We start from the raw sequence: 10,442 nt of genomic DNA on the forward strand, positions 1-10,442 counted from the left end.
CCCCCAAGCAATTTTTTTTTTTAATGTATGTGGTTATGTTAATATGCCGGGTCGGGTCAGAAGTAGTTAATGGGCAATCGCAATTGCAAAACGCAATTGATTAATTTTTAATTTTGATTTCACAATTGAATTAGAGAGGGGATCTGGGCAGAGCTAAGGATATTAGGCGGAAATATGCAGATAATTTATATTTTTGGGTGGTTTGGTCAAGAGACGAGTAGTATAAGGGGGAATACATAGGGTTGTTGGGTCAGAGGGGTTTAGGCATTCAACCCTATTAGAATAAAACATGAGATTGGATTGGAGAGAGATGAGAGGTGAGATTAGAGGAAGATATTTGAGAGGTTTGTGGCGGGAGTGATTAGAGAATCAAATCTATTGTTTAATTTGATTAGCAAAACATATTCCTAAAATCAAATCTAAATTAAATTGAAATCTTTTTGAACATTCTAAAAATATGCTATATTTGAAATATATTCCCAAAATCCTTTTTACATTTTAGATTTTTTGGGGAAAACACTTTGGCATACTTAATAAATGTTTAAATATCTATAACTTACTAAATTTCTTATTTGATCTTCAAGCTATGGATCTTATAAATATTATTCTTAAAAGCTTGAGATGTTTATTACCAAAGAAGGGAGACTTCATGCAAGTCCTAAACTTAGAAAAATCCTAGTTGTGCATGAAATATGCACATTTTCGGTCTTCTAGTACTTCCTCAAGTCTTGGAGCGGCTGATACGTTGAGATTGTCCACAATCTTTGAGATTGATGCACTCTCTTAATTTCATGTCATACCTTTTAGATTTCACTTGTGTTCTGTAAATCAACATTGGTTCTGGTCTTACTTGCTCCTCATACAGTGTACTTGATTCACCATACTCCTTGATTTCAGATGACTCGCTTAATGTTTCTTCGGTACTCGGAAGTAGCTTGTTGTTAAGAACCAACTCGATATTGATCCATAACACACTCAATACAATTGGAACCTCTGAGCTGATACATCGAAGATCTCTCCCTCTCTCTCCTTATTTATACTTACAGTTTATCACTTCTCTCCTAACCATTTTCTCATCAGCAGCTATTTCAAATTAAAAAAAAAAGATTAAGGGCTAATCATTATTTAGGCTTCTTAGGTAACATTTGTTAAATCTAAGAAATCTATAACCTCTTCTTCCATCTCCTGCTGCCTTGTGGAGCAAGTAACTACTAGCTTTTGCCTTTTCTTTTCATATTGAACTATTGTTAACTGGTTTCACGATCTTAGTAATGAAAGCACACAAACACAAGTTGTAATCTCACAAATAAGAAACTCTTCTTATTAATCTCTTGGGGAAATTATCTCAAAACCTCAAACTCATAAACTCACACACATATCATCTCATGATATCTCTATTTATATAGATAAGTAATCCTAATCTTATTAGTACTCATAGATATAGATAACTCCTAAATCTATTTTACTCTTATTTTCATAACTCGGTTAGGATTAGAATTACTTCTTGCTAAGCTTCTCTCAAGCTTACTTCAACACTCTCCCTCGTAAGCTCGAAATCTCTTTTGTCTATATCATGAACACCAATCAACTCGCGCATCTTTGTATTTGATCCGTGCTAGAGCCCTTGTCAAGATGTCTGCTTTCTGCTCGTTGCCGGGTACATGCTCGACTTCCATTAGACCCTTCTCAACACACTCCCTTATAAAATAAAATCTTGTATGAATGTGTTTGCTCTGACCATGAAATATCAGGTTCTTCGTTAGAGCTATTGCAGAACGATTATCTATCTGGTTGACCGTCTTTGTGAATGGAACTCCAATTATTTCGTACAACGAGTCTTGAACCAAATAGCTTGTCTTGCCGCTTCAGTCTCTGCTATAAACTCAGCTTCACATGATGATAGAGCCACTGTATCTTGCTTCTGAGAACACCAAGTTATTGGGCTGTTTCCGAAGTAAAATACATGACCCGTCGTGCTTTTTCCATCATCAGGGTCTACATTATGGCTACTGTCTCTATAGCCAATTAACTTTGATGCTCTCTGTCCTGTTTTCTTGAATGTCAAGCCGTATGAAGTAGTAGTTCCCTTTAGATATCTCAAGCATTGCTTCATCGCACACCCATGTGACTACTTTGGATTCTGCATATAACGACTGAGTACACCTACACAATAAGAAAGATCAGGTCGGGTATTGAGCAGATATCTGAAGCAGCCGACGATCTTCATGTACCCTGTAGCATCAATGTCTTTCTCTTTCTCTGACTTCTCCAACTTTAGACCGGAGTCCATCGGTATATGAACAGGATTGCAGTCCTTCATGCCCGCTTCTTCTAATATCTTTGACGCATATTGCTTCTGGTTCAAGGTTATGCATCCTTCGTGATGAGTTACCTCGATCCCAAGGTAATAGGTGAGTAAACCAAGATCACTCATCTCAAATTTCGTCGCCATCTCCTTCTTGAAATCATTTATGCTTTTCATACTTGCTCCTGTCACGAAAAGATCATCCACATAGACTGCAACAACAAGAAGACCTTCACTCGTCTCTTTTCTGTAAACTGATGGTTCCTTCAAGCATCTTGTAAACTCAAATCCAAGCAGGATCCTGTTTAACTTATCATTCCACACTCAGGGTGCTTGTTTTAATCCGTACAGGGCTTTCTTTAGCTTATAAAATTTGTCTTCTTTGCCTTAACTTCAAAACTTGTTGGCTGCGTTACCATAACAGGTTTCCTTCAGATCACCATGAAGAAAAGCTGTCTTAACATCCAGGTGATGTATTTCCCAGCCACTCATTGCAGCGAGATTGATGAGAAAGCGTATTGTCTCTATTCGAGCTACTGGCGCGAAAACCTCCTCATAATCTTATCCCATAACGTTGAACGTATCCCTTTGCAACAAGACGAGACTTATATTTGTTGATACTTCCATCAAAGTTCCTTTTGATCTTGCATATCCAGTTTAATCCTATTGGTTTGACTCCAGGAGGAAGATCAACGAGTTCCCAGCACTCAAGACGTGTGATAGATTCAATCTCGTCTTCACATGCATGTGCCCATTCCTTGTATTTCTTGGCTTCCTCGAAGTTTGGCGGTTTGTCATTGAGGAACATGACTAGTATCTCTTCTTCTTCTTCAGATAGTAACACATAATCCTCTAAGTATTTTGGTTTCAACGTGATTCTCTCAGACCGTCTCAGAGTGACTTGCTCGTTGTCTTGAGAATCTTCGTGGTCCTCTTCACTTTCAGTCTCGTTGTTTTCTTCTAATATATTCTCATGACTCTCCTCTATTTTAGTCTGAGGCTCATCAGACTCTGTCTATTGTATCCCATGATTCCTGAATTCTCCAACCAGTATCTTAAAGCTTCTGGTGTCATTTTGATCCTCCCTTCGTGAGCTCCAGTTCCATCCTTTTGATTCGTCAAAAACAACATATCGACTTACTACAACTCTCTGCGTTCGAGGATCAAACATCCTGTAGGATTTTGAGCCTGGTTCTTTCTCGAGATGAACCAGCAGCCGCGACCTATCGTCCGGTTTCTTCAATAGCTTTCCATCAATCTTTGCATACCCTATGCAACCAAAGATCCTGACATGACTGATGTTCGGCTTTCTCCCATGAAAAATTCATAAGGAATGCGATCTTTAACCACTCTTGTATCTATTCTGTTGATAATATAAGTAGAGTGTCTTGTCGCCTCACCCCATAAGTAATTTGGTATGGACATATGCTTCAATATACTCCTGGTCATCTCCATTACAGTTATGTTTCGCCTCTCGATGACGCCATTCTGCTGCGGACTATACGGGGCTGTGACATGTCTTTTGATACCCGCCTCATCACAAAACAAGTTGAATTTATGGGATACAAATTCACCTCGTCGATCTGTTCTGAATGTTTGAATGTGCATTCTTGTCTCTTGCTTCACTAGCTTTTGAAGTTTTTGAATTTGTTGAAGGCATTATTTTTGTCTTTGAGTAGAACTGTCCATAGTATCTCGAGTGATCGTCTATTAACACAAAGATGTACTTGTTTCCTGCGCTTGTAGCTGGTGTTATGGGTCCACAAAGATCACCATAAATAAGTTCAAGTATCTCTGAAGCTCGATATGGTGTTTCTTTCGGGAATGATTGTCTAGCTTGCTTTCCAAGTAAGCAAGAACCACAAATCTTCTTCTCGATATCAATGTTTGGTACTCCTATGACAAGTTCATGCTGTATCATCGAATTCATTGTCTCCATGTTTATATGACCGAGCCTCGCATGTCAATGACTTGAGTCACTTGTTTTGGTAGAGAGATAGCACATAGTCTCTTTTAAGCCCATTCATACTTTATATAACCTGTTTTTCGATCTGACTGCTTTTGTAATAAGCTTGCCATCTCGATCATGCATTATTAGATGTTCTTCTCTCATCCTCACGTCGCATCCGGACTCAGTGGCTTGCCCTAAGCTGATGATGTTGCTCTTTAACTCAGGAATGAAGTACACATCTGTTATCTTCCTCGGTTCTCCATTCCTATCCGTGAACTCTATTGTTCCTTTTCCTTTGTCGATGCGAGAGTCATCACTGAAGCGTATTTTTCCTGTAATAGAATCATCAATGTATGAAAAATATCTTCTATCTCCATTCATATGGTTAGATGCTCCATTATCAAGATACCAAGTACCGTCTTCTTCATTGTTTACTTCATAGTTGCTGGGAACTAATTTTCCTTCATTCAAGTAGACAATCCCGTGCATCATAAGCTCATCTGCTTCTTGCGTATCTCTGTTCTCGTCTTCTTGAGATTCTTGTAGTTTAAGCAACCTGTCTGGACAATCTGCCATGAAGTGTCCTATCTTGTCACAGCGATAACATGTTATCCGTGAAGCATCTATTACCTCATTGTATCCACCACGACCCCGACCTCTATAAGGAGACCGTCCTCCACGTCCTCTGCCTCGATAATTTCTGTTGTAATAGTTGTAACTTCGGGAGGCTTGCGATTCGTTATTAGCAAACATTAACTTTCTTTGATCTTCCTGAGATTCTTCTTCTTCGGACACACGCTCTTTGTAGGCCTTTAGATGACCGATAATGTCCTCGAAACTTGTAGTCTTGAGATCCAAGATTTGTTCCAGCGCAGCCGCAATGTGGATGTACTTCTTCCGCGGAAGACTCTTCAGGAATTTTTTGACAAGCTTTGGTTCCTCTATCTCTTCTCCTGGTGCTGCGGATTTGGATGAAACTTCAGATAGTTTACCAGCAAAATCATCGATTGTATCGGTCTCCTTCATCTTAAGGCGATCAAACTTAGCCATCAAGGTCTGTAACCGTGTTTCATTCACACGCTATACTCCCATATGTCTTGTTTTGATTGCCTCCTAGACTTTCTTTGCTGTATCCAGCTCTCCCACTTGAAGTATAAGCGCCTCAGAGATGGATTGGAATTGCAAGGCCACCGCCATGTTATTCTTCTCGTCATGGATCATCTATGTTTCTATTATATCCCAAACTTTGTGAACTATCAGCATAATCTTTATTTTCATGGCCCATACGGTATAGTTTGTTGAATTAAATATAAGACACTTGATTGAAGGTCCTCCTTCCTTAGGTTTTGCTGACGACACGACTAGATCCCCCATCGTAAGCTCTGATACCAATTATTGTTAACTGGTTTCACGATCTTAGTAACAAAAGCACACGAACACAAGTTGTAATCTCACAAATAAGAAACTCTTCTTATTAATCTCTTCAGGAAACTATCTCAAAACTTCAAACTCTTAAACACATAAACTCACACACATATCATCTCATGATATCTCTATTTATATCGATAAGTAATCCTAATCTTATTAGTACTCATAGATATAGATAACTCCTATATCTATTTAACTCGTATTTTCATAACTCGGTTAGGATTAGGATTACTTCTTGCTCAAGCTTCTCTCAATCTTACTTCAACATGAACAAGGAAAACAATGTTCTTAGTTAAAGTTTATATAATAACTAGTGGCTTGCCCGCGCTATGCGCGGAGCGGTTGTTTATTGTGTTTATAAATATTTTGTTTATGTTGTACATTTTTTTTACTATAGAGGTTAGTATTGGTGCTTAGTTTTTTCATGAAATCAGCAGCCAACATTTTTCTATACACGATGATGTTAGGTTCGTTCTATATATATATTGTTTTAACTGTGCGAGTTTTATTTTACAATTATGTTTTATATATATTGTTTTTTTTGTAATGTATATTAGATTCAGGGTCGAAATTGTGAATAATGTGTATTAGGTTTCATAGTGAGGATAATGTCTATTAAGTTTAGTAGTGTGAAGATATAGAGGAATCATCTCCAATGCCCGTAGATGAAAATTTTAAAGCCAGGATATCCTCGTTATAACTCTATTTTCATTTACAAATATTTTTAATTCGAGAAATGAATAAAGTACTAAGAAATCTTTGTAAGTAACGATAATTACAAAGCAAACCAGGGTCAAACCCATCTCAACCCACCCACCCAGTAATCCATTGGATTTTCACGGAAAACCCTAAAATCAAACGCGATTTGTAATCGCTTGCCACACCTGACTTCTTTTTCTTCTAAGTCTTCTCCAAAATCTCTATTTCGTCATCTCTTGTCGCGAAAATCAGACAACTAAAACCTCAGGCACTTACGATCTCGGAGCAAACCAATCACCTTAACCACAACCATTGAGAGGTAAGGTTCTTGACTCTTTCGATTTAGGTTTCTCCTTGAGATTAAGGCATTGGAGACGACTCGTCTTTCTCATTTCCGTAAAGTCGCGACCTCACATTTAAAGTCGATTCGGTCGCATTCCGACTCGTATCTCTCTCGTGTCTGTCTCTATCGATTTGTTGTGGTCTCATTCTGTCATTCTCGTTGTAGAAAGTAAAAATGGCGAAGATACGATGGACTAGGAAGAAGAGAACGAAACAACTGAAGGATATAACTTCTCTAGTAAAAGAAGTTCCAGAGGTTGAGGTCGAGATTCTGAAGTCAATTGAGAAAGAGAACGAGGAGGAGGCGAAGTCTGCTGAAAATGAGGCGAAGGAGAACGAAGACGAGATGAAAGAGAACGAGGTGAACGAAGACGAGGTAAACTCTGATGCAGATGAGGAGAACGAAAATGAGGTGAACCCTGTTGAAAATGAAGAGAATGAGCAGGAGACGAACCCGGTTGATAATGAAGTAGTAGAAAATGAAGACGACGCAGTAGAAGAGGAAGAGAGCTCAGAGGAAGAAGCGGCAAACATGGATGAAAATAAAGTAGAAGAGAATGAGGAGAACTCAAGAGAAGAGGAAGAGGAGACGAATTCAGGTGAACATGAAGTAGAAGAAGAAGAACATGAAAACATCGACTCTGAGAATAATCCTCCTGTTGAAGATGTGCAAACCAGTGAAGAAGGAGAAAGAGAAGAAGGAAGTACCAGTCGAACTTCAAGCGAGGAAAGTGTTAGTATTTCTATCTCTGTCTCATAGTTTGACAAAATAGTTTGGTAGAACTAAGGATAACTGGTTTATTTGTGATAGTAAGAAATGATAATGTTTGATCTTATTTAGAAATCATTGTGTTACTGATGTGTTTGATGGTTTCGGGTAGAAGCAGGTTAAATTAGAGAGGCTATTATCTTGTACTACTGGTATAACTTAGTATAACTTGGTGCAACCTAGTTTAACTAATTTCCTTTGTTCGTAGGATTCCGTCGAAGGGGCGCTAAAACCATTGGGCATGTATTTCCCACCGTCTGAGTATAGGAAGAAGATCAAGATATCTACTAGGTGTTTTATTACTGATGTAATGGATACCCTAAAAGAACTAGACCCTCCGATGACTACGGCGGAGAAGAGTTGGTTTGAGAATCATCTGCAGTTCAAACACATATTCCACATGCCACAGGCTGGAAACCACAAGGTTATGGGCATGTGGATGCTCCTCCTCCTAACCGCACACATTACAAAGAAAAAAGAGGCATGGTTTATGGATGTCCCATCCGCTATGGTATTAGAGAACATGCTTTGATATCTGGATTGAACTGTCGAAACTATCCATTGAACTACTCGGAGGCACGAAGTTTGTGAGGAAATGTTTTGGCGGTGGAATAATAAGATATCAAGACGTGAAAACAAAAGTTCTTGAGGGAATGGAACCTTCTCGTGATAGGTTGAGGCTGTTGGTCTTGTATTTCCTATCGAGTGTTATTTGTGGGCAGACAAAGACCGGTAAGGACGCCCCTTCCGTGGAGCCATTCTTGCTGAGAGCAGTTGATGATCTCAACTTAAGTAAAACGTTCCCTTGCGGTAGATTATCCTTTGATTGCATGTTGAAAGAGATTTCACACACCATGAGTCATTTTGAAGGGGAGGTGAAAGAAGGTGTGATATGGCCAATTCCGGGGTTTTGTGTTCAATTGGAGGTTAGTCTTTTAAGTAATATATGACTTGTACTTTAATGTTGATCGAAATTGTGATATTGACACTGCCTGAGATTTTTTTACATGTGTAGCTCCTAGCATTTGAGGCCATTACGAAATTGGGGAACAAATTCCGAGAGACCGCTGAAGACGTAGACCCAACATGCCCAAGGATGTGCCAAACGAAGTTCAAGAGAAGTGCGATGAAGGGATTTCCCCTATCGAAAATAAATAAAGAACTTGGTGATACTAAGGTTAGTTGTCCCTTTTATCTGAATATTTTACACTACATGTTATGGTAATCTTAATAAAGTGTTGGCACTGTAGGACATTGAGAACATCTTGTCTGTTTCCGAAGAGGAACAAACTCTACTAGCTCGGATAACAGAACCAGAGGATATCAGTGATAAGGATGACTTGATTGTCGAGAGTTGGATGAATAGGCTGGCTCGTGGATATGTTGTAAGGTTTGAAGATATGTTAGAGGAGGATGTGGCTGCCCGACAAGCCCCTCCCCCTCAAAATGGTGAAAACGGGACAGGAGCCACCACCAATGAAGCAGCAGAGAACACGGTGAAGATAAATGAACTGGTAGACGTCTTTAACAGCTTCAAAGAAGAAATGGGAGAACGGAAGAAGAGGGTTGAGGAAAAGGTGGGAGAGTTTGACCTAAGACTCGCTGCCTCAGAAGATTATGTTCAAGAGCAGATTGTGGCTATGTATGCGGCTAGGGAGGAAGATGTGGGAACCGAAATTCGCACTGTCGATTTCCATTTAAATAAGGAAAGTAGGAGAACCCTAATTTCCCAGAGGTCCCGGATATCTGCTAATACCACACGCCAAGCAATCAGAACACGAAACGAGAACAGTAATAAAATAAGAAATCGAAAAAGAGGGCATGATAGTTCTTATTCTGAATCTGCGTTTGAGCGTTTACAACAAGGTAAGTGCCTGAAGAAGGTTTCTACGTTTTTCTTCTTCGGGGATTTGGACGTTAATTTTGTCGTAACTGTTTTCGACCCCAACAGTTAGCCCCCCAGCTCTTTGGGAGTGTGGATTTCTAGCGAGGTTCCAATGCGCGGTATGGCGAGTTCGGTCGAGATTGGTGTATTTGAGCGAAGTTCGTGTTAAAAAATCCGCAAGTAAATAGTAATTTCTTATGCCTATAAGAAGGGATGTAATTTCTTCACAATCTTCACACTTACTCATTCTCATAGAGAGGTTTTTCTTGAAAAGTTCCTTCTCTTTCTCTCTATCATTTCCTTCTTGATCTAAAAACAAAAAACACGAGAAGTCGAGTAAGAAGAGGAGTTCGAAGAGAGGGTCCTTGCCCGCGAACGTTTCTGAAGAGCTTCGAGTGCCGAAGATGGAATTCGTTCCTCATTCGGTAGACCCAGCCGAGAACGAGGCATGGTGGGTGGCGTGTTACGGTTCGATCACGCCTCCCAAAGAAAAATCATTCCCGGTCATGAACCATCGCCCGGTGGAGGCAGGAGCGCCGAGGAGGAGTACTAGTGAATTCCTCGAGGGCATGCGGTCGTTCTACCATACTTCGTACGCGGTGGAATTCAGGGTTCCTCGTCAAGGAGAATGCACTAGTAGTCCCTCGGAGGGCTTCTTTACTTGTTACGATTCGTTCGTAGTGCGTTGCCGTTTGTGGTTCCCGATCCCCGCGATCATCGTCGGTGTGTTGGGTCGTTTCGGGGTGGCGATAAGCCAACTGAATCCTCTTAGCATCCACCACCTCATAGGGATCCTGATCTTGAGCTACGAGCATGGTCTTTCTCTCACCGTCGATCACTTCGAAGCGCTTCTTCGATTACAGATCATCAGGGACACGAACACGTACAGGCTGGTTCCTCAGAACTTCATGTCAGTGGTAAAAGGGTTTACTTCTAACTTCAACTCGTGGAGGAAGTTTTTCTTCTTCGTACGTGTAGACGCGGCGTCCATTGAGGAGAGTTGTATCTCACTGTTTCGGAGGTTGCCGAACGATTGTCCCTTTATCAACCCTCTTGCTCCGTT

The sequence above is a fragment of the Brassica oleracea genome, chromosome C2 (assembly GCF_000695525.1).
Source record: "Brassica oleracea var. oleracea cultivar TO1000 chromosome C2, BOL, whole genome shotgun sequence".
In the NCBI taxonomy this organism is placed as follows: Eukaryota; Viridiplantae; Streptophyta; class Magnoliopsida; order Brassicales; family Brassicaceae; genus Brassica; species Brassica oleracea.